General features: G+C 37.1%; 1 long non-coding RNA gene across 3 annotated transcripts; it reads right to left on the bottom strand.

Moving 5' to 3' along the window:
- Nucleotides 1–497: 497 nt before the first annotated feature.
- LOC114077558 lies at nt 498–5250 on the bottom strand. 3 transcript variants are annotated; one of them, XR_003578876.1, is made up of 4 exons: nt 5002–5250; nt 4338–4465; nt 1095–1503; nt 498–712 (listed from the first exon to the last, which is right to left on the bottom strand). It is a non-coding gene; the product is annotated as an uncharacterized LOC114077558 (long non-coding RNA). The 3 variants fall into 3 exon arrangements; XR_003578877.1 differs by lacking the exon at nt 5002–5250 and adding an exon at nt 4783–4993 and having other exon boundaries at nt 1095–1553; XR_003578875.1 differs by lacking the exon at nt 5002–5250 and adding an exon at nt 4783–4993.
- Nucleotides 5251–24230: the final 18980 nt, after the last annotated feature.

The following is a 24230-nucleotide window of genomic DNA, read 5'->3' as shown; positions in this document are numbered from 1 at the left end:
CTTTGCATCTTCATCTCTCACTGCACCATTTTCGGCCTACAGCAACACCACATAAATGTAGCCTAAACTAGCAAAAAGTGTGGCGTTTTGATAAAAGGCTACACTTTTGGACATTCAACAACACTTTTTAGGGGCTGCCCAAAAGAAGCGTAACCTTTGACATTAGGCAACACTTTTTAAATGTTGCCATCTTTGGCTACACTTATAAAGCGTAGCCAAATAGGTATAAGGGCACGCTTTGAAGACGTGCATTAGCAACACTTTTTATTTGATTATACTACACTTAAAAGTGTGGTCTTTGCTTTGTTGTTGGTTACATTTAAAAGTGTTGTCTTTTATATCTCATCTAAAACAACACTTATAAAGTGTGCCAATGTTTCATAGAATTTTTGTAGCCAAAATTTTTCATCTTTAACAATAATAATTTTTATTTCCATATAATAAATAATCATATAATTAAATATATAAGTGATTTAACCACAAAATTAGCTAATCAATAAATCGAAGCTATATATTATGAATAATCTTTGAAAACATGTCTTCTACAACCAATACATAGAAAGTGATTGCTTAAAAATCTCTACTATCAATATATACCAGAAAATCAAAGGCATTTAAACAAGTATGATAATAGTAAAAAATTCTTCAGCATGAATACAATAGATCGAATTTACTTCTGACCACTAATCAAAATTCAATTACCGACATTTTCCTGCACATTTAAAATAAAATTATAAGTTAGTGAAATAAATCATAAATTTAATATGCTCAATACTAGTCATTTTTAACAATCAGGAGATTTTGTCATGAATTGCATTCCCTGCATATAGGGTTCCTTAGTCTTTTGTGGAGGATGGCATTGAGAACTATAATTGCAGTTGTTATTTCAAAGAAAAAATAACATAACGACGGAGGAAAGCTTTTTATTTTAATTTTATGGACATAAAGTTGTTGATATATGGTTGTCTCCATAATCATAATGCTTAGATATGCAAGAGATATCATTGAATTTAGTGGATATAGAATTGCACAGAATAACATATGAAAGGGGAACATTCATATGCTTCTACCATGCTTTTCGTTGGATTATCTACCTTTTTTATCATTTCCAATGTCATTTTGTTTGGCTAGCTAAACCACTTTCTACTTCTCTTCAATGCCAACTCCAAGTCCACTTCAGGCCAAAGAACAGGGGCAGCAAGAGAGTAATCTGAAGATACTCTAATGCAAACATGTAAATCAGGATAGCAGTGGCACAAAACAGGCATGAAAAAAGAGGGAACTCAACACAAAAAACATCAAAGTATATGTTTTTTTTATCAACGTAACCTAGGATATCGAAAGATCATTCAAACTGCACCTCCGGATCTTGTCCCGACGATTCTTGCAACTCAAATTCACAAGTAGCCCATGATTTCTGATCAACCCATCTGGAAACCCATTTCTGTGTGCAGGCAGTTCTAAAAGGGTTCAACTCTTACAAGAATTTCTTGTACTTTATCCCTGATTGCAACAGCTATATAAGAGGAATTGAATATTGCATATTGCAGCACCTGAGTTAAGTGCAAGTTATAACCTACTGTATATAATGTAAACTAATTCTATAACATGTACACTGATTCTATAAACTACAGACACAAGATCCAAGTAGAGAAGCTCAAGCCAAAACTACAAGGGAAACAACCAGAAGTTCAACAAGGTAATTTTGATTCAAAATATTGTTGTGAAGCCTTGGAGTTAGCTACTTATTTCAAAAGCTAAAAGCTAAAATTCAATTCAAATATGTTGTAAGATTTATCTACTTATTTGAAGTATCAATAAGAAGACACGAAAAAAATTTATTACTTAACATTAGTTTTACAAAATAAGAAATCGGTAACAGAAACAAGGCTTTACAACTCTCATGAGTAACACAGTCCACACAAAATAGCAATCCAGAAGCAGATATCCCACGTTATGTAAAAGTTCTCTCTTACAAAACTAAGACTGTTAACTGCACATCAACTAGAAAGGATGCAAAATGTCGTCTCAGAACTGCAGGGACTAAGAAAACACACAGATATGCCCATGAAAATGCAATATACATATGACCGAGAAAGCTATTAGTGAAAATATTTTACATTGTAGAATTCACCAAATATTTATAACCAACGCACTTAAGCCTATGTAATATTACAAATGAACGAAACAATCCCATTGATAAACTATGATAACCAAGGTATCCTGTCAATTGAATTGGCAGCTCGGGACTATGTTCTTGATGACTACTTTTGGAATTTATTGGGCAGAATCTCACAACATTAAAGTTTGTTACAGTGTTGTAAGTCATATTACAGTTTACACAGACAAATAATACTTAGTAGCACCATACATTAAAGTTTTTATTGTGTTGTAAGACATAGTAGTTTCATAATTGTACCAGTAATATTGTTCACCTCACTGTTCTGCCTCTAATGTCCAGTTTCTGATAATATTAGAAAACTAATAAGTATATAAATAAAAACAACAATTCTTATTTACATGTCCTACAGAACTTTGATTATTGCACCATTAATAGTGTGGAAAGTAATAACCTTTGTCACATAAGTTTGTGCCAAAAAACAGTCAAATAAAATAATAGTAACCTAGAAGTAAAAGCTCTTAAATAAACTTATAATCAGATAAGAAGCCAAGATAAATTACTTGACGAAACAACAATTGGGTGCATAAATAAAACAATGGAACTAAAGCTACTGAAACATTGAGGAACTTGAAACTTGGACAACAGAATTGCAGCAGCAAGGGAAAGGCTACATGAGATTCAAGATCATCTTAATTATGCCTCAAACCAAGAATTTATCGAAAAGAAGATAATATCATTAGTAGAAATGACAAAGTATATTGATATTCAAGAGAAGGTCAAGAAAAAAAATCAAATGCTCACTGAAAAAATGGAAGGGGATTGAAATAATAATATTTCTTTAAATGTATGAACTCTTGAGCTAGAATAAATTCTCACACAATATTTCTTTAAGTCTCACTAGCTACTCATATTGAAAGAGGTAGAATAGGTCAACATATACAAAATTCAATCAGCATAGCAACAAAACGGCAAATTCATGGAATATTGATTATCAACCAGCTAATAGATAGTAGGCTAAAATTCATATATATATCCCATAATTGTTTCACAACTTTAACCACGAAAAAGTAGCTAAATTTATAGGCAAAGCCAACATAAGTATAACTACATATTAGATGAATAAGATTCAAGTTCATATAAAAACTAACACCTGCAGCGATCTCAACAAGAAATTGCATCTCCTTCTTGACAAGAGAAGCAAGCTTACATCTTTCTTCCCCTCCTACCACCCTTTCTGTGAGTGCAATCAATTGGAATTGTTGAAAAGTGAATCAAGATCATAGATCCCCTGTTACCACCCCAAGGCAACCTAAGAGAGAACGAATGGCTCTAGCAAAGTCAACCCAGGAGAGAACTCTTACGGATTTTGTATAATAGGAATCCAAGGAAATCTAGTATATGCAGAAACACAAAGCATAGGCAACACGACAAATATTGAAGTTGAAACCACAGCAATTTAAAAAGCACTAAGTTATTGCAAGAGGTGTGGGATCAGAAAGGCCATTTTAGAGACTGACTCGCTAAGTCTCAAGAACATGATTCAATGAGAGTAGAGGTTAACTTGGAGTTTAATTGATAAGATAGAGGAGTTGCATATGATTATGGGAACAATTTAAATCCAGATAGTACATATATTTAGAGAAGTTAATCAATTAGCTAATTGCATCACAAACATATCTATTAACCAAGAAAACAGGCAGCAGTATCACAGATTTCAAGATCTACCTAGTATTGAAAGAAAGATCTTAAACATGGACAAGCAACAGTACCAGCATTTAGAATAAGAGTAAAGAAAATCTTAAGCATCTGCAGAAATTAACATGAAAAGCAAAGGAAGAACCACAGAGTCACCTATTTACAAAATCATTTTTGGCCAAGCAGGGGAAAAGTATTTGTTTACAAACCAACAACCCCCACCTGAAGATAGACCGATATTTGATATCTGACAAAAGAAAAGAGATCATCTCAATGTGCAGAGTGTGATATATTAGTCATGACGTAGCACAACAAATCAAAACCTGATGGTTCTCTTCAATGTGCAGATTGTGATATTCAACTATGTGCACTACTATTATTACAACAACAAAAAAAAAAACTAGTGTAGCCCCACGAGTGGGTCAGGGGATACAACAACATACACAACATAATTAAACAAGTGGAGTAAGTGGAGGGTAGAGTTAATATGCACCAAAAACTATGAGGAAAACAACATTACCTTTCTTCAGGCAGTGAACTGGAAGGGGACGAGTAGGAAATCGATCTTCTCCACGAAACTTGAACACTAACAACGGATGACAATTTCGGGCAGAATCTCAGACTCGAACAAAGCTTGGGAAAACCAATCTGCGAAATGAATTAGAAAATGTCATACTCTTATCGACACTTGACTCTCCTTGCCTTGAATGAGTTTATATATATATATATATTATAACTATTTTCTTCAGCTGCTCTAAAGGTGTTTGCTAAAATAAATCCCAACTTTTTTCCAACCCCCAACAGTGAAAAAAGAGGTTTATATAGGGAGGCTAAAATAGGAACTACACTCCCAAAAATCAACTGATGAAGCAAAAATACAATTCATACTCCCAAAAATCGTATAAAAATACAAGATATTAAAACCCTAAAGCTAAAATTTTTACATTATGAATAACATTTCTTACTTGATAAAACCGTCTCAAACTAAACCTGTTTGAAATCGTGTTCTTAAGTGAGAAACTTGAGAGAAAAGTGTAGCTTCAATTCATCATCTTTCCAACAACCCAAAAGCATTCATTCTTTTTAAACACAAAACAAAAAATCAAACACTTCAGCTAACAAGAAGACCTGTTTGAGTACTAACGCTTGATGAAATAGGTATTGAAAAAGAGAATCGTACTTACTATTGAAGAAATCGTTATTGGAGAAAACGACTTGAGCTCTTCAGCTCTTCACCTCTTCATCTCTGTTTTGGGTCGACTTCTACTCTTCAGCCTGTTCTTCTCACAATTTATATCAGAATAGATAAGTTGTTCTTCAGCTTTCTTCACGTTGGTTCTTCAGCTCCTTCACGTTGGTTCTTCAGTTCCTTCACAAATCAGAAAAGTTAAAGAGGAAAGCTGAAGGAGGAATGTCAAGTAAAAGAGTAAAGAGTCAAAAGTTAAATGTTTTATGATTTATTAATGCTTTTTGGCCAATAAAAATTGGAGGGAGAGTTGAAAATAATTGGAGGGAGAGTGAAAAAATTAAATGTTTTAGTGAAAAATTTTAAGGCAACATTTATAAGGTGTTGTTTTTTCAACTATAAAAATAGAACATTTTAGAAGTGTGGTCATATATGTAAATAGGTGTTTTTAATTATATCATATTGTAACAACACTTAAAATGTGTAGCTTATACCAATAAAGAGTACGCTTTTGAAGTGTTTCCATATAGCTAAAAGTTAAAAATTTCTGCTACGCTTTAAAAGTGTTCCCAAAACTAATTTACGCAACACTTTATAAGTGTAGTGTACACTTTAAAAGTGTGTCCATTCGTGTAAATAGTTGTTGCCAACTATAACAACACTTATAAAGTGTAGATTATCCCATTAAAGAGTACACTTTAGAAGTGTTGCTAAACTTAATGTAGCTAAAAGTCAAAATCATTGGCTACACTTTAAAAGTGTTCCCAAAAGTATTTTAGGCAACACTTTATAAGCGTTGTCAAGATTTAGTGTTGCCGTAGACCTAAAATGGTGTAGTGTCTTTTCTTTCGTTTTGGTCCTAAGTATCCGTGCTCCTACAAAATCCTTAAATACTTGAAACTTTGAAGTTTTATAAGATATCACAATTGAGGACACTATTTGCATCAAAATAAGGCCCTAGATGAGTCCAATATGAGGACTCATCAACACTCCAAACTTAAACTTATCCTTGGATTCATGTATAATGTAAGTTTATCCATTAAAATAGGATGTCTAAAGATAATGCCAAACAAGGCATAATCATGAATGTACACAACAAGACTCAAATTACTCATGCATAGGCCAATTGTATATTCAAAGATTTAAGTTATGACAAACCATGACCAAAGATTCTTTAGCTCACATTACTTGCTACCAATGAAAGATCAAGCTCAAAAAAGTATCTACATCCCCTCACACAAAGAATGATTCAATTTTCACACACATAGATTTATCAACTTAAGATCAGGATTTTGATGCAACGCTAACAAGAACAAAAAGGAAAACCATGTTTTACCCATATGTTTGCCCTTATTTTCTAATTGACCTTCGGTTTGGTTCACTCAAGATCACAAAGGTCTTTCTAAGGCTTGTAATGGGGCTAAGTGTAAAGGTATGATCATTATGGATCAATGACTTTTCTCCAACGAGATGTGATTTCCATAAGCTATCCCCTGTTGTCATGCCCCGAGCTACCCCCGAGACGCGGACACGGAACCTAGGAGCACAAGTGATCACAAGCGAACCCTGCTGGCATGATCATGAGCATACTAAAGACAATAAACTGAAAAGTTGGGGAATACCCATATTCTATAACTGTTGAAAACAATTAGATTAATACAAAAGAAATATTAACTCAATACTAAGCTGAATCTAACTATGTCTGAAATAAGCCTCTAAAATGGACTAGAAATACTGGGGCAATCCCTTGCTAAATCTAGCAAAAACTAAAACTAAGTGACTAAAGACTAAATGAAAGTCATAACTATTATCCTCGGAGAATGAGGATTCACCAGTGAATCTGCTGAATTGGAGATTGGAAATTGATCTATGCGTTATCTGGATGCTGAGAACATGAACCTACATTAGGAGAAGATGTAGCGCACGTATGAGGCAGTACTTGAATGATATTGAGCATGTAGGATAGACTAAAGCTGAAATAAAACATAACCGAACAAGCATAAAATCAAGTATAATAATCTAACATGATAAACTTAATTCTGAGCTAACTGGATGCAGTGACTAATTTATAACATGCTGAAACTTAATATTGACTATACTCATAAATGGTCAAATGTAGAGAGTCTGACTGAACTGCGGGAGCACCTAATAACCGATGATAAAACTAGATGAGATAAATATGGAGTCCGGTGTATACGCCCCATTGAGAGGACCCAATATACCCTGCCAAATGTATAAAGGCATGTTGGTGTGATCACTAAGCTGATTGCCCACAGAGGGGACTTACAACCTACTTGGCTAGTAGTTCTGGAACTATAGGGTACGCTAAACCTTAGTCCAACTCAGTATTATGCTACTCCCAATGAATTCTATAAATTAACTGATTATGTCAATGTTTCTATAAATACTAGATAGCTCGAAACTGAACATGCAAACTGAGAATGCAACAATTAATTGTGTAATTATGCATTTATAACTGTTGCATGTATATTGGAAGTGTCTGAAATATCTGACCTAGCATGTGTAATTTAAGCACTAAAGAAATGCAAAGCTAGGTTCTGAAATTCATGCAATAATATGAGTAATAACATGATATTCTTATTTGGAACATATATTTAATAAATTTATGAAGTTCTATCAAATTTCTATAAACCCTAGGTTTAATCATGATAATAGAATCAAAAATCTGACTGAATACTAGGGACCCAATGGGTGAAAGTAACCCAATAGTTAAATCGCACATACCTGGTGATGAAATCTATGGAAAAATACTTAAGTTTCATGGCTGGAACTGCTGGAGCTTTCGGGGTTCTTGAACTAGGGTTCTTGAGCTTTTTCTCCTCTCTTTCTCCTAATTTTCAAGGTTTTGATTTAATGATTTAACATGGATGTGTTTTAATTATGTTTCTAGGCTTAATATGGCTAAAATCTACTTATTTAGGGTCAAAACGACGTAAGTTAGGGTTTAAACGAAGTGTGAAAGGTTAAAAAGACAGCTAGGAAAGCTTCTATCAGAACAAACGACGGCCTGGACTGACAGTCCATCGTCCGACCGTCGCCCCATCGTTGGGTCCATTGACTGGGTTTGTTCGACATTCCTTTACTAAAAAGGAAATAAATTTTTCCTCGAAGTTCTGACTTTAGGAAGGTCGGTGGCAATGGAAAGATAACTCAATTATTTATCTGTAGGTAGGTCATGGGACACATAATTTATTTTGTGCTGTGAGTTATGACCATTTGAATGACCCAACTGCATTCCCCCTTAAGTGTCTGCAAATTTTCCTTCTACGGACTGTAGGTCCACCAACGGACCGTGCTGGTCATCCGTAGCTCTTGTTAGAGAGTTGGTTAATGGGGGTCTCGATCGACGGTCACGGACTACAGACTGTCGTCTGACCTACGGACCATCGGTCCGTCTGTCAATCAAGACAGCCAATTTTTCCTGGCTGAGTTTTTGGGAGTTTCTGATCCCATCGACGGTTCTGCAGGATGGACCGTCGTCTATCTTACCGATTGTCGATGCCACCGTTGGTTACACAGCTGCAGATATTTCTTAAAAAACTGATTTTTGGTCTATTTTGGCTACGGGGTGTTACATTATCTTCCCCTTGGGAACATTAGTCCTCGAATGAAGACTAAACTAGCTGAAATAGAGGCAGAGAGTTGCAAACCCCACTACTAAACACTGAGAACTGAGTTTCTGACTCAATTGGGTTCTGAGTACATGCAAATAAGCAGAAAATGCAAGTACAAATAGAGGGAACTTGATTCTAAGACTAAATTTATACATGAATGACTGGAAAAATGAAGAGGAACTATTACCTCAAGCTGAGTGGAATCGGAAGGAAAGAGGTGAGGATTCTTGGCTTTCATGGTTGCTTCTGATTCCCAACTAGCTCCCTCTATGGACTGACTCCTCCACAAAACCATAACTGAAGCGACTTCTTTATTTCTCAACCTTCTGACATGACGGTCAAGAATCTTAATTGGTAGATTCTCATAAGAAAGACTATCTTTCACCGCCACACTCTCCAATGGCACTATAGAGGCTGGGTAACCCACACACTTTTTCAAGTGTGAGATATGGAAGACCGGATGAACTACTACTAATTCTACTGGCAACTCTAACTCATATGCCACCTTGCCTACCCTTTTCAAGATCTTGTAAGGGCCTACATATCTAGGACTGAGCTTCCCTTTCTTTCCAAATCTCATCACCCCTTTCATAGGTGAGACCTTAAGAAAAACCCAATCATCAACTTTGAACTCTAGTTCCCTTCTCCTTACATCTGCATAAGATTTCTGAGGACTTTGGGATGTCCTAAGTCTATCTCTAATGAGTTGCACTTTCTCCATAGCATAAAGGACTGAATCTGGCCCTTCAAAGTTGCTTCACCTACATCAAACCAACCAACAGGAGATCTACATCTATGCCCATATAGAGCCTCATAACGGGATGTTTGAATGGTAGCTATTATTGTAGGTAATGTCAATAAGAGGAAGGTGATCATCCCAAATACCTTTGAAATCGATGACACATGATATCAAAATATCCTCTATTGTCTAAATGGTACGCTCTGCCTGACCATCCGTCTGTGGATGAAATGTTGTATTAAGGTTAACTTGAGTACCAAGACCTTTCTGAAATGACTTCTAGAAATGAGAGGTAAATTGAGGACCTCTATCTGAGATTATAGACAATGGAACCCCATGCAACCTCACAATTTCATTGATGTAAAGCTTGGCATAGTCCTCCGCCGAATTTGTAGTCTTGACCACTAAAAAGCGAGTAGACTTAGTCATCCTATCAACTATCACCCAAATCGGGGCATGTTGTCTACGAATACGCGGTAATCCTATGATAAAGTCCATATTAATCACATCCTACTACAAAGTAGGAATATCGATCTCTTGAGTCATACCTCCTAGTTTCTGATGTTCTACCTTGACTTGCTAGCAATTGGGGCACTTACTCACAAAGTCTTCTATATCCCTCTTCATGCCATTCCACCAATAGACTTCCCGCAGATCGCGTTACATCTTAGTGTAACCTGGATGAATAGAATACCTAGAGTTATGGGCTTCTGCAAGGATATGCTCTCTCAACTCACCCACATCAGGAATACACAATCTACCATGGTAGTGAAGTACACCATCTACCCCTTTGGACAAAACCTCCACTATCTAATAATACACTGCACCCTTAAGTTCAAGCAAAATTAGGTCACTATATTGCTTTTCCTTAACCTCCACTACCAAAGAAGATTCGGCCCCATTCAGAGCCGTTAAACCACTGTCTGATATGCTCATAAGGCAAACTTCCAAGCAAGCAAGCCTGTGAACATCCTTCACTAGCTCCTTCATTTCTTCCTCAATATGGGCTACACTACCCATAGATAATCTACTAAGAGCATCGGCTACTACATTCGCCTTACCAAGATGATAATGCACACTAAAATCTTAATCCATAAGGAACTCAAGCCATCTCCTCTGGCAAAGATTCAACTCTTTCTGGGTGAACACATACTGAAGGGTCTTATGAACGGTGAACACATCTACATGGACACCACACAAGTAGTGTCTCCATATCTTGAGTGCAAACACCACTGTTGCAAGCTCGAGGTTATGAGTTGGATAGTTCTTCTCATGCTCATTAAGCTACCTAGAGGCATATGCTACCACCTTACCTCGTTGCATCAACACATAACCTAGGACAACTCTGGATGCATCACAATAGATCACATAACCATCTGAACCTTCTGGTAGAGTCAATACAGAAGATGTAGTCAATCTAGTTTTCAATTCTGCAAAGATTTTCTCGCAATCATCTGACCATTGGAACTTGACAATCTTCTAAGTCAACCTAGTCAGTGGTGTGGCTATGGATGAAAATCCTTCCACAAATCTGTAATAACCTGCTAGACCTAAGAAACTTCTGATATCTATATCAGAGGTAGGTCTGTGACACTGTTTCCCTGCTTCTATCTTCTGTGAATCCACTTGGATCCCTTCACTAGATACAATATGACCATGGAAAGCCACAGATTGAAGCCAGAACTCAAATTTGCTGAAATTAGCGAATAACTGGAGATCCTGGAGAGTCTGTAAAACAATCTTGAATTGACTCGCATGTTCTTCCTCATTCCAAGAGTAGATGAGGATATCATCAATGAAAACGATAATGAACAAGTCCAAGTACTATTTGAACACTCTGTTCATCAAATTCATGAAAGCTGCAGGAGCATTAGTTAGTCAAAACGACATAACTACAAATTCACAATGATTATACAGAGTTCTGAGTTTCTGTAAATACTGGATAGCTTGAGAATGAACATGAAAAATAAGAATAAAATAATTAATCTAGTAATTATGCATTTATAACTGAGGCATGTATATCTGAAGTGTCTGAAATATCTTTTCTAGCATATGTAATTCAAGAACTAAAGAAATACAAAGCTAGTGTTCTGAAGTTAACGCAACAATCTGAGTAATAACATGATAATCTGATTTGTAACATATATTTATTAAATTCATGAAGTTCTATCAATGTTCTAGAAAGCCTAGGTCTAATAATTATAATAGAATAAAGAATTTGACTGAAAACTATGTACCCAATGGGTGAAAGGAACCCACTAGTGAAATCCCACATACCTGGTTATAAAATACATGGAAAAATACTTATGTTTTGGGGCTGGTACTGCTGCATCTTGCGGCGTTCTTCAACTAGGGTTCTTGAGCTTTTTCTCCTCTCTTTTTTCTAATTTTCTAGGTTTTGATTTAGTGATTTGACTTGGATATGTTTTAATTATGTTTCTAGGCTTAAACTGACTAAAATCTGATGATTTAGGATCAAAACGATGTAACTTAGGGTTTAAACAGTGAGGGAAAGGTCAAAAAGACCCCTTGGAAAGTTTCTGTCAGACCAAACAACGGCCAGGACTGACGGTCTATCGTTTGACCGACGCCCCATCGTTGGGTCCGTTGACTGGGCCTATTCGACGGGCCTTTACTAAAATGGTCATATGTTATTACTCGGAGGTCTGATTTTAGGAAGGTTGATGGATATGGAAAGCTTATAAAATTATCTATTTGTGGGTAGGTCATGAGACACCTAATTCATTTTCTGCTAAGAGTTATGACCATTTGAATTTGACCCAACTGCATTTACCCTTAACTGTCTCCGAATTTTCAACCTACGGTCAGAACTACGAACCGTAGGTCCACCTACGGACCGTACGTCCACCTACGGACCGTGCTAGTATTCCGTAGCTCTTGTAAGAGGGTGGGTGAATGGGGGTCTCGATCGACGGTCATGGACTACGGATCGTTGTTTGAGCTACAGACCATTGGTCCATCTATGAATAAAGACTTAACCAATTTCTCTCTACTTAGTTTTTGGGAGTTCATGATCCCATCGACGGTTGTGCAGGATGTACTGTCATCTTTCCTACGGACCGTCGATGCCACTGTTGGTTGCACCTGCAGATTTTTTTGAAAAAACTTATTTTGTCTATTTGGCTACAGGGTGTTACATTATCTCCCCCTTGGGCACATTCGTCCTCGAATGAAGACTAAACTAGCTGAAATAGAGGGAGAGAGCTGCAAACCCCACTACTAAACACTGAGAATTCAGTTTCTGACAGAATTGAGTACCGACTACATGAAAATACGCAGAAAATTCAAGTACAAATGGAGGGAACATGATTCTAAGACTAAATTTGTGCATGAATGATTGGAAAACTTAAGAGGAACTGCTACCTCAAGCTCGAGTTGAATCGGAAGGAAAGAGGTGAGGGTACTTGGCTTTTATGGCTGCTTCTGCTTCCCAAGTAGCTCCCTCTACGGACTGACTCCTCGAGAAAACCTTAACTGAAGTGACTTCTTTGTTTCTCAACCTTCGGTCTTGAATGTCAAGAATATCAACCACACTCTCCAACGGCACTATGAGGCTGGGTCACCCACACACTTCTTCAAGAGTGAGATGTGGAAGACCGGATGCACTGCTGCTAATTCTTCTGGAAATTCTGACTCATGTTGTCACGACTGGAGTCTAGACCGCAGATGAGAACGGCGTCTTTGACCTCTCAGAGGTCGCAGACAAGCCTACTTACGTCATTCTTACTTTGTCTAGGTTAATTTTAGCAGAAAATTTGAAACTAAACATTCGATTAGATTCATAAATTTTCACCATAACCATCTAACATTAAGATCATCAAATGAAAATAATAGTTTAATATAGAATTAAATGTATACTTGGAAAATTGGCACCAATACAATGTCTGAACAAAAGCGGAAAGAAACGCTAGTAGAACATACTCCACTAGCTCAATCCTATAACTAAGCTAGAATATAATGGGATAGCATCCTCGAAAGCATGAGGGACTACCAAGTCCCGATGAATGCTCCACGTCCGGATAGTTTTAGCGTCAACCTGTAGCTCTAACGTCCACCTGTACCTGCACCTGAAATTTGTAGAGTTGTATGGGATTAGTACATACTTGTACTAACTATGGGTATATGCAAGCACACACCAATGACATGCATGATTAAAAACAGCTCTTTCCTAACAACATGATTATGGAAAGTCAAGTCATTGGACTTTCCAAATTGGGTTTAAGAAAGTTAGTGAGCTTTCAAAATTTGGATTAGGAAAGTGAGTGAACATTTCTAATTTGGATTAGCAAAGTCATGCCATGAGAGTAACATGCATCATCATACTTATCATATTGCACACAACACATAAAATCTTGCACATAGCACATAACATATTACATATAGCACATAACAATTTTCATATCAATTGTTCATATGCCATGTTACATTGGAATCATGGACTTGACATCAAGTCTTCTAAAAAATGAGGTCTCAACATATGGGACCTAAACTAGGGAGCCTTCTTTAGCAAACATAGAGTCTGCTTCATTCATTCATATGTTCTTCATTTCATGTCATTCATAGGCTAGTGTAAACACCAGCTATACCTACGATGTAGTTTAAGACTTTCATTGGGTTCGCTGTGCAATGATCAAGAATAACCTAGTGTCATTACATAAGTCTAGCTCACCTATTAATTATCATATGCTAACACCTTCGTTATCATAAATTTCATTATGTGCATCAGTTGAGGCTGGCCTCATTCATTCATGGGGAACTTTAACTTTAACCGACAGAAATCATGTGAGCAATCATGAAATCCAGTTTCATGAAACCCCACATCATAAGAGGTGGAATCACCGGCCAAAGTGACCCAAAACATGCGAGCATACATGGGAATTGAACCCCGCCACATCCCTATATTGGCAGTATAGGTTCAAAGACTAGGAGATATAAGGAGACCCATACACGGCATGCTGGATAGTCTCATCTCGTGAGAGTTACGTGAACCTCCATCCTTCCTTAAAGAAGGCATTACCGCTCATGTATAGTCTACCGGTGCTCAGTATAAAGTTCCATTACATTCAACTATTACGTCATGGAAGTTGGATTCTAGTATGAGGAAATCATAGCTCAATAGTGATTTCTCGACTCATCATTAGTATTAAGTGTGCTAATCTCAATACTTTCATTAGAGTGTTCATAGAAACTGGTCATTTCATTAAATATACACTCTCATAGGTGAGTATATTTTAGTAACATTTACTTGGTCTCATTTGAGATTGCTCTCATTTTTTACATTAGCCTCATATTATGTTGTCACCACATTCATCAACATTAGCACATTTTCTCTTCATAATTACTCACCCTATTTTACGTGAATGTTCATTTCGTCATATGCTAATGAACTTGGCCAATTAGTGTGTTTCACACTCTTACTTAACCCTTCTAGGGTTTCATCATTTATTTGTTCATTTCATCATATGCCAATGAACTTGGCCATTTAGTGTGTTTCACACTCTTACTTAACCCTTTTAGGGTTACATCATTTCATCACATACATCTTAAGTTCACTTACTTTAAAAGGTATGCTAGACTTTTGAGTCTATACATACAAGCCATAGGGCTTCGTTCATAGTTTGTCTAAGTGATTATATTTACCCAAGATTATGTGGTACAAGACTTATACATCTTGTAGATATGCCAAGATATTGATTTCAATCTTTAGAGGCATCATTCATTAAATATTTACTTACATATGACTTATGTGTCAATACGGAATTGGGAAAGGGAACCTGATTTCGAATTCCTTGGAATACACTTAATATTATTTTAAACTTGATAATCGCATTTTTTTCAAATTTGGGGGACCCTAGTTGAATCCCCATCAACCCCATAATATTTCCTCTTTTTTCTCCTGTCCTTTTTCGTTTAAGTCAAGGATGTTGTGGGTTCAATACCCCACAAGCTCATTATTTTTCTTTTAATTTATTTCTTAACTTTCTCACGTATACAATAGGTTGAGGATTCAATCCCCACTCTCCACATTAATCTTCTCTTTTATTTTTCTCCTAACTCTCTCATCCATTTAAGAGGTTGTAGGTTCAATCCCCACTAACCACATCTATTTTCGCTTGCATTTTTCTCACAAAATTTTTATGAAATTCTAATTTAGTGATGTCATGGGTTAAATCCTACAGTGACCTCACATTTAAAAAAATTTAAATGAAGCTCTCTTTTCTTAAAGTTGCCCGCTGGAAATTTAGTCTCTTCCAATCCATTTTTGTCTTAATCTTTTGTTGATTTTTTGTATCTTTCATGCAATGATGCCTTGATTTTAATCCTTAGTGATCCCCTTATTTTACATTCATTTTTCATTGCATTTTGTACCATTTTGTTTGGGCGAATCCAACCTACCAAATGCTGGATATTTGATCACTATTTTGAGCTTCTTTTTATCATCATTCATACGTTAATTTTTAAGGCATTTCGTGGATCATTTGGTGCATCTTTAAGTGTAATCTTTTTATGATTATATTCAGCCAAGAATTACCATTTCATCTAGAAATATTACACCAATTTTACACCCCAAGATTTACGCAAACATTCGCATATAAAATTCAACCATAAAAACATATCATTTTTCACATACTTTCGGTTGACATAACTTAACATGCTTACAATTCCAAACACATGATCAAGAACACATTATCAGCAAAATCAAACTTCATACTTATATACCATATAACATACCAACAACATGATCTCTAACCTATCTCACATTGACATCAAAGGGATACTAGGGGACATGAATTTGACAAGAACGGAAACAACCCTAGCTTTCGAGTAGATTCATGTGAGCCTTATGGGTCTCTTGGGAAAGGGATCAAGAGTAAGAAAATCCATACCTATTATGAAGTTCAAACCTCAACTTGCTACCCAAAATCTTCTCCAAAAATCACGTCCAAATCCCCTCAAAGTCATCACCAACTCGACGGAAAAACTTCTCTTTGCCTACGTGATTGATTTCGTTTGATTTCATATATTTTCGTTGTGAGTTCTTCAAGTGTGAAAAACTTTGGTTAACCTACAGTTTTTTGAAGTTATTTGCCATAGAAAATCGTGATTGAGAGTGATAGAGACGTGAGAGAGAGAGAGATGAGCGTGGGAGAGAAGAGTTTTCTTAGGATTAGGAGTCTAGTTTAAGATTTAGTCAAATAAGTTTTTTATTTAATTACTAAAAAAAAGATTTACTTTTATTTTAAATGACCTAATAAATTATAAATATAAATTAATTACATCAATTTACCAACTTAAATTTAAAACAATTTAATTCATTGCTTCCACCTAGGTTCGAACCGGGTGGAGCAATACTTCACATCAAGAGCCCAATTTCGGCCCTCTCTCACCAAAATGCCCCTCCACCTTATTAATTAAATAATTAATCATATATTTAGGGTAATTATGACACTACCCTTAGCCTTAAAAAGGACAATTTTACCCCTAGACCCTTCAAACCTATGATTTTACCTTTTTAAGTCCGGTAAAGACTCCTTCTAGTAAATCTTCGTATTCGAGAGCCCTACATGATTGGACCCAACCTTTCCTAGCTCAACTAACTCCCCAAGTTAGTTGTCTTGGATTTAGAAAGGGTTCCGAGGTCTGGTACTACGCGCATAAATCCGTGTGAACCCGGTCTAATCGTTGGCATTCTAGAAACATTAAGCATTAGTTAGCATATCCATTTTTAGGGTTGTTAAATTATCCCCCCCTTTAGGAACATTCGTCCCCGAATTACACTACTCTCTACTAACAATATGTAAGTCATCTATAGAATGTATGCCTACATATCTAATTCAATACTCCCCATTGGTGACTATGTGATTCACATATTAACATGATGGTGCACATCCTTTAAACCTACTAGTAGCTTCACATTAATAGACTAAGGAACTCTTTCCTAAACTACTCTCATCAAAGCATAAAACATAAGTAAACATGTAAGTCATACAAATCAGCAACCAACATGATGACTAAAAACATATCAACCTCATACTAGTGCATAAACACCATACACAGTCAAATACATGAAAGACTAATTGAGGCTACGCACCCGAGACTTCACAAGAGGTGCCTTCCCCTGCACCCCAAGACTTGAGTGCGAACAATCGGTTCCTCCTTGGAGCCTCTTCACTTGGACCATTAGGTTTAACTCTCTCCTTCCCTTGTTCTTGTCTTCTCCTATTCGGACAATCCTTTCATCGTGTAACCCGGTTTGCCACAACCGTGACAAGCGTTAGACTCCATCATACATTCTCCCTCATGCAGTATGCCACACTTCCTACAAGGTGGCCTCTCATGGGCTGTAAAGTCTTACGAACCTTAAGGAGTGATCCCTGACTGACATTAAGCCTGCTTACGGTTGATGAATCCATCAACCATAGCCTCCTTCATTTATCTGGGAAAGAACCGCCCTAGAAAAGCCATATTAAAAAGATCACAAGTAATAGGACCCCCTCCTAAGGCTCTGCTATCCTGCTACACCTTATACCAGGATTAAGCTCATCTTTTAGCTGGTAGGATGCCAACTCAGACTTCTCCACATCAACCAAACCCAATAGCCTGAGCTTGTAAAGTGCTAGCGTGGGCCATCTGTAACAAAGTTGTCCTTATTTCTCCATCTGTCAACCCAACTGAGTTAACAGGCATCTTTATTCCAACAACTGCAGCCTGGGGAGAAACTTGAATTACCCCAGTAGTTGCTCCTCCAATCTCCCGGCCTACTTTTCTCCTTTTATTCATCTTTTTGAAACTTCAAGAGTTGATGTTAGATATGCTCTTAATACTAAGAAATCCGACATTAGAGAAGGCACGATAAGATTAGAAGAAAGGAAATTTTCCTACGCATCACGCAGTCACTAATCCAGGATAGTGGTGCACTTCACTACCATGACTTAGAAACTACTCGATGTGGTTGATGTGAACTTATTATCCTCAAAATTTAACCTAGCGCTTTGATACCAACTTTGTCACCACTGGAGTCTAGACCCTAGACGAGACCGGCGTTGTTGACCTCTCAGAGGTCGCAGACAAGCCTACTTACGTCATTCTTACTTCGTCTAGGTTAATTTTAGCGGAAAATTTGAAACTTTTTGTTTCTTAACATACACACATCTAGTAGATTCATAATTTTTCACCATCAACCATCTAACATTAAGATCATCAAATGAAAATAATAGTTTAATATAAAATTAAATGTATACTTGCGAAAAAGGCACCAATACAATGTCTGAACAAAAGCGGAAAGAAAAGCTAGTGGAACATACTCCACTAGCTCAATCCTATAACTAAGCTAGAATATAATGGTCATGAATCCTCGAAAGTATGAGGTCCTACCAAGTCCGGATGAATGCTCCACGTCCAGATAGTTTCAGCGTAAACGTGTAGCTCTAGCGTCCACTTGTGCCTGCACCTAAAATTGTAGAGTTGTATGGGATTAGTACACACTTGTACTATGTGTGGGTATATGCAAGCACACACCAAGAACATGCATGATTAAGAATAGCGCTTTCCTAACAACATGATTATTGAAAGTCAAGTCAGTGGACTTGCCAAATTGGGATTAGGAAAGTTAGTAAGCTTTCCAAATTTGGATTAGGAAAGTGAGTGAACTTTCCTAATTTGGATTAGAAAAGTCATGCCATGAGAGTAACATGCATCGTCATACTTATCATATTGCACACAACACATAACATCTTGCACATAGCACAAAACATTTTGCATATAGCACATAACATTTTTCATATCAATTGTTCATATGCCATGAGACCTTGGAATCATGGACTTGACATCAACGCTTCTCAACAATGAGGGCTCAACATATGGGACCTCAACTAGGGATCCTTATTTAGCAAACACAGAGTCTACTTCATTCATTCATACGTTCTTCATTTCAATTCATTCATAGGCTAGTGTAAACACCAGCTAAAGCCTTTCATCGGGTTCGCTGTGCAATGATCAAGAATGACCTAGTGTCATTACTTAAGTCTAGCTCACCTCTTTATTATCCTATCCCAACAACTTTGGTATCATCTATTTCATTATGTGCATCATTTGAGGCTAGCCTCATTCATTCATGGGGAACTTTAACTTCAACCGACATAGATCATGTGAGCATCATGAAATAAAGTGTCATGAAACCCCACATCAAAAAGAGGTGGAATCACCATCCAAAGTGACCCAAAACATGCTAGAGTACATGGGAATTGAACCCCGCAAGATCCCTATATTGGCAGTATAGGTTCGAAGACTAGGAGATATAAGGAGAGTCATACCCGGCATGCCGGACAGTCTCATCTCATGAGAGTTACGTGAACCTCCGCCCTTCCCGAAAGAAGGCATCACCTCTCATAGCTAGTCTATCGGTGCTCAGTATAAAGTTGCATTACATTCAACTCATACGTCATGGAAACTCGCTTCTAGTAGAGGACATCATATCTCAATAGATGATTTCTAATCTAATCAATAGTATTAAGTGTGTTAATCTCAATACTCTCATTAGAGTGTTCATAGAGACTGGTCTCTTCATTACTTTACGCTCTCATAGGTGAGTAATTTTGGTAACATTTACTTAGGCTCATTGGAGATTGCTCTCATCTTTTACATTAGCCTCATATCATGTTGTCACCACATTCATTAACATTAGCACATTTGCTCTTCATAATTACTCACCCCTTTTACGTGAATGGTCATTTCATCATATGCCAATGCACTTGGCAATTTAGTGTGTTTCACGCTCTTACTTAACCCTTCTAGGGTTTCATCATTTCATTGTTCATTCATCATTTCTTTATTCATTTTATCACTTCATTGTTCATTTCATCATATGCCAATGCACTTGGCCATTTAGTGGGTTTCACACTCTTACTTAACCCTTTTAGTGTTACATCATTTCATCACATACATCTTAAGTTCACTTACTTTAAAAGGTATGCTAGACTTTTGAGTCTATACATACAAGCCATAGGGCTTCGTTCATAGTTTGTCTAAGTGATTATATTTACCCAAGATTATGTGGTACAAGACTTATACATCTTGTAGATATGCCAAGATATTGATTTCAATCTTTAGAGGCATCATTCATTAAATATTTACTTACATATGACTTATGTGTCAATACGGAATTGGGAAAGGGAACCTGATTTCGAATTCCTTGGAATACACTTAATATTATTTTAAACATGATAATCACATTTTTTTTCAAATTTGGGGGACCCTAGTTGAATCCCCATCAACCCCATAATATTTCCTCTCTTTTTCTCCTGTCCTTTTTCGTTTAAGTCAAGGATGTTGTGGGTTCAATACCCCACAATCTCATTATTTTTCCTTTAATTTATTTCTTAACTTTCTCACCTATACAAGAGGTTGAGGGTTCAATCCCCACTCTCCACATTAATTTTCTCTTTTATTTTCTGCTAACTCTCTCATCCATTCAAGAGGTTGTAGGTTCAATCCTCACTCACCACATCTATTTTCGCTTGCATTTTTCTCACAAAATTTTTATGAAATTATAATTTAGTGATGTCATGGGTCAAATCCCCCAGTGACCTCACATTTAAAAAAAAAATTAAACGAAGCTCTTTTTTTTAATGTTGCCCGGCTGGAAATTTAGTCTCTTCCAATCCATTTTTGTCTTAACTTTTGTTGATTATTTTGTATCTTTCATGCAATGATGCCTTGATTTCAATCCCTAGTGATCCCCTTATTTTACATTCATTTTTCATTGCATTTTGTACCATTTTGTTTGGGCGAACCCAACCTACCAAATGCTGGAAATTTGATCACTATTTTGAGCTTCTTTTTATCATCATTCATACGTTAATTTTTAAGGCATTTCGTGGATCATTTGGTGCGTCATTATGTGTAATCTTTTTTGTTAGGTTGTGGAGCCTAATTAATATTTGATGTACTGTAACCAAAAAATACTCTGAATAATTAATATATATATACCCCACTGTCATAGAAGTTTATTCACGGGGTGCTACCATAAAATAATGGTTTCTGTCTTTCTCTCTCTAGATCTCTCATCTCTTTCTCTTGAAAGTTCATGTGTTCTTCATTCATCAAGTGTGTGTGTGTGGATTCAATCCTAACAACTGGTATCAGAGCTAAGGAGATTCGACATGATCACTGAAGATGGATAGTTCAAAACGTGGAATCGAGAAGTTTGATGGATCTAATTTCAGTTTCTAGAAGATGCAGATCGAAGATTATCTGTACCGGAAAGATCTTCACGAACGTTGACCGGGGTGAAGTCGGAATCCATGACAGAGGAGAAGAAGAAGCTCAAGGATCGCCAGGCTCTAGGGTTGATCCGGTTGACATTGTCAAGAAACGTGTCGTTCAACATCGTGAAGGAGAAGGCTACGTCTGATCTGTTGAAGGCACTGTCAAACATGTATGAAAAACCATCGGCGATGAACAAGGTATATTTGATGCGTAGATTGTTCAATTTACAGATGTCTAAGAATGGATCTGTTTCTGATCATATAAATGAGTTGAATATGATTATGACTCAACTCAATTCTGTGGATATTAATTTCGAAGATGAAATTAAGGCGTTGATTTTGATGTCATCTCTGCCCGAGGCTTGCGATACTGTTGTTGCTGCGATTAGCAGTTCCCGTGGATTCTAGAAACTGAAGTTTGATGAAATCCGTGATGTTGTCCTTAGCGAAAGTATTCGCAAACGAGAAGTGGGAGTTTCATCAGGCAGTGCTCTCAGCATTGACCGAAGGGGGAGAAGTAAGACGAAAGGCCAAAATCAACATGATCGATCAAAATCAAAGAATCAAGGAAAATCTCTGAACTAATCAAACGTGACATGTTGGAACTGTGGAGAAAAAAGGAACTTTCGGACGAGCTGTACAAAGCCAAAGAACAAACAGAATCAGAAATCTGGAGATGACAATGATTGTGTAAATTCAGCAGAGGACATCGGGGACGCTCTAATCCTTATTGTGAACATCCCGGTTGAATCATGGATTTTGGATTCTGGTGAATCTTTTTATTCGTCTCCAATCAAGGATATGTTCCAAAATTTCAAATGTGGAAATTTTGGAAATGTGTATCTTGCTGACAATAAAACCTTAGAGATTGAAGGAAAGGGGGGATGTTTGCATAAAACCACCTCGGGAAACCAGTGGACATTGGAGGATTTCAGATTTATTCCTAGGCTCAAGAAAAATTTGATCTCTATTGGTCAGTTGGATAGCACGGGATATGCAGCAGAGTTTTGGAAAGTTTCGTGGAAGATTGTGAAAGGTGCTATGGTAGTAGCTCGTGACACCAAATTTGGAACATTTTACACCACCGCAGGGTGTATTGACATGGCCGCTGTTGCTGAAGGTGCTTACGATTCATGTCTGTGGCACAACAGACTTGGGCACATGAGTGCTAAAGGAATGAAGATGCTGGTTTCAAAAGGAGCATTAGAGGGTCTGAAGTCTTTTGATATGGGTCTTTGCGAGAGCTGTGTTATGGGCAAACAGAAAAGAGTAAGCGTCACAAAGAGCCGTAGAGAGCCAAAGAAAGTGCGGTTGGGAATGGTCCATACAGATGTTTGGGGACCATCTCCAGTATCATCACTTCGAGGATCCAGATTCTATGTTACCTTCATTAATGATTCCAGCAAGAAGGTATGGGTTTACTTCTTTAAGCATAAGTCAGATGTGTTTGCAACTTTCAAGAAGTGGAAAGCTGAAGTTGAGAATCAAATGCCTAAGGTCTGATAATGGATGAGAGTATGACAAATCAGAGTTATAGGCATTCTGTGCAGCAGAGGTAATAAGATTGATGAGAACAGTTCTTGGTAAGGCAAGGCAGAATGGAATTGCTGAGAGTTTTAACAGAACATTTAATGAGCGTACAAGGAGTATGAGGATACACGGTGGGCTGCCCAAAACATTTTGGGCGGATGTTGTGAGCACAAATGCATACTTGATCAATAGGGGACCATCAATCCCTTTAGGGTTCAAGATTCCAGAGGAGGTGTGCACAGGAAAAGAACTCAAGTACTCACACTTGAGGACTTTTGGTTGCACATCTTATGTTCATGTTGATTCAGAAAATAGAGACAAGCTTGATGCCAAGGCTGTGAAGTGTTTCTTCATAGGCTATGGTTCTGATTTGTTTGGTTACAGGTTTTGGGATGACAAGAACAGAAAGATCCTGAGACATTTGACGTGACATTTGATGAGTCTGTCCTGTACAAGGACAGAGAGCAGAAGGTTCTAGAGATTACAAAGCAAGTTGGAGTTGAGGTTGAGTTGAAGAAGAGTAACCCCTGAGATGTCGAAGCAGATACTCAACCAACTCCTACTGAAGAATCTGAAGTGGAGCAAGTTACACCTGAGCAGGGTGTTAAGGAGATCATCCACAAACATCAGGGCACCAGATAGGTATTCACCTTCATTACACTATTTATTGTTGACTGATGAGGGGGAAATAGAGACTTTTGATGAGGCCCAACAGGTGGAGGATTCGATCAAGTGGGAGTAAGCCATGGATGATAAGATGAAGTCACTAGAGAAGAACGACACATGGGTGTTGACTGAGTTAGATGCAGGGAAGAGAGCTCTGCTGAACAAGTGGGTGTTCAAAATGAAGACTGAACCAGATGGCAAAAGAAGGTTCAAGGCTCGTTTAGTGGTTAAAGGATATTCACAAAGGAAAGGTATTGATTATGCTGAAATTTTTTCTCCTGTTGTGAAATTAAACTCTATGCAAATTCAGTTGAGTATTGTTGCATCGGAGAACTTGCATCTAGAGAAAATGGATGTAAAAACAGCGTTT

The sequence above is a fragment of the Solanum pennellii genome, chromosome 6 (genome assembly GCF_001406875.1).
Source record: "Solanum pennellii chromosome 6, SPENNV200".
In the NCBI taxonomy this organism is placed as follows: domain Eukaryota; kingdom Viridiplantae; phylum Streptophyta; class Magnoliopsida; order Solanales; family Solanaceae; genus Solanum; species Solanum pennellii.
Note: the sequence above shows the minus strand (reverse complement) of the source record. Positions and strands in the feature narration are given on the sequence as shown.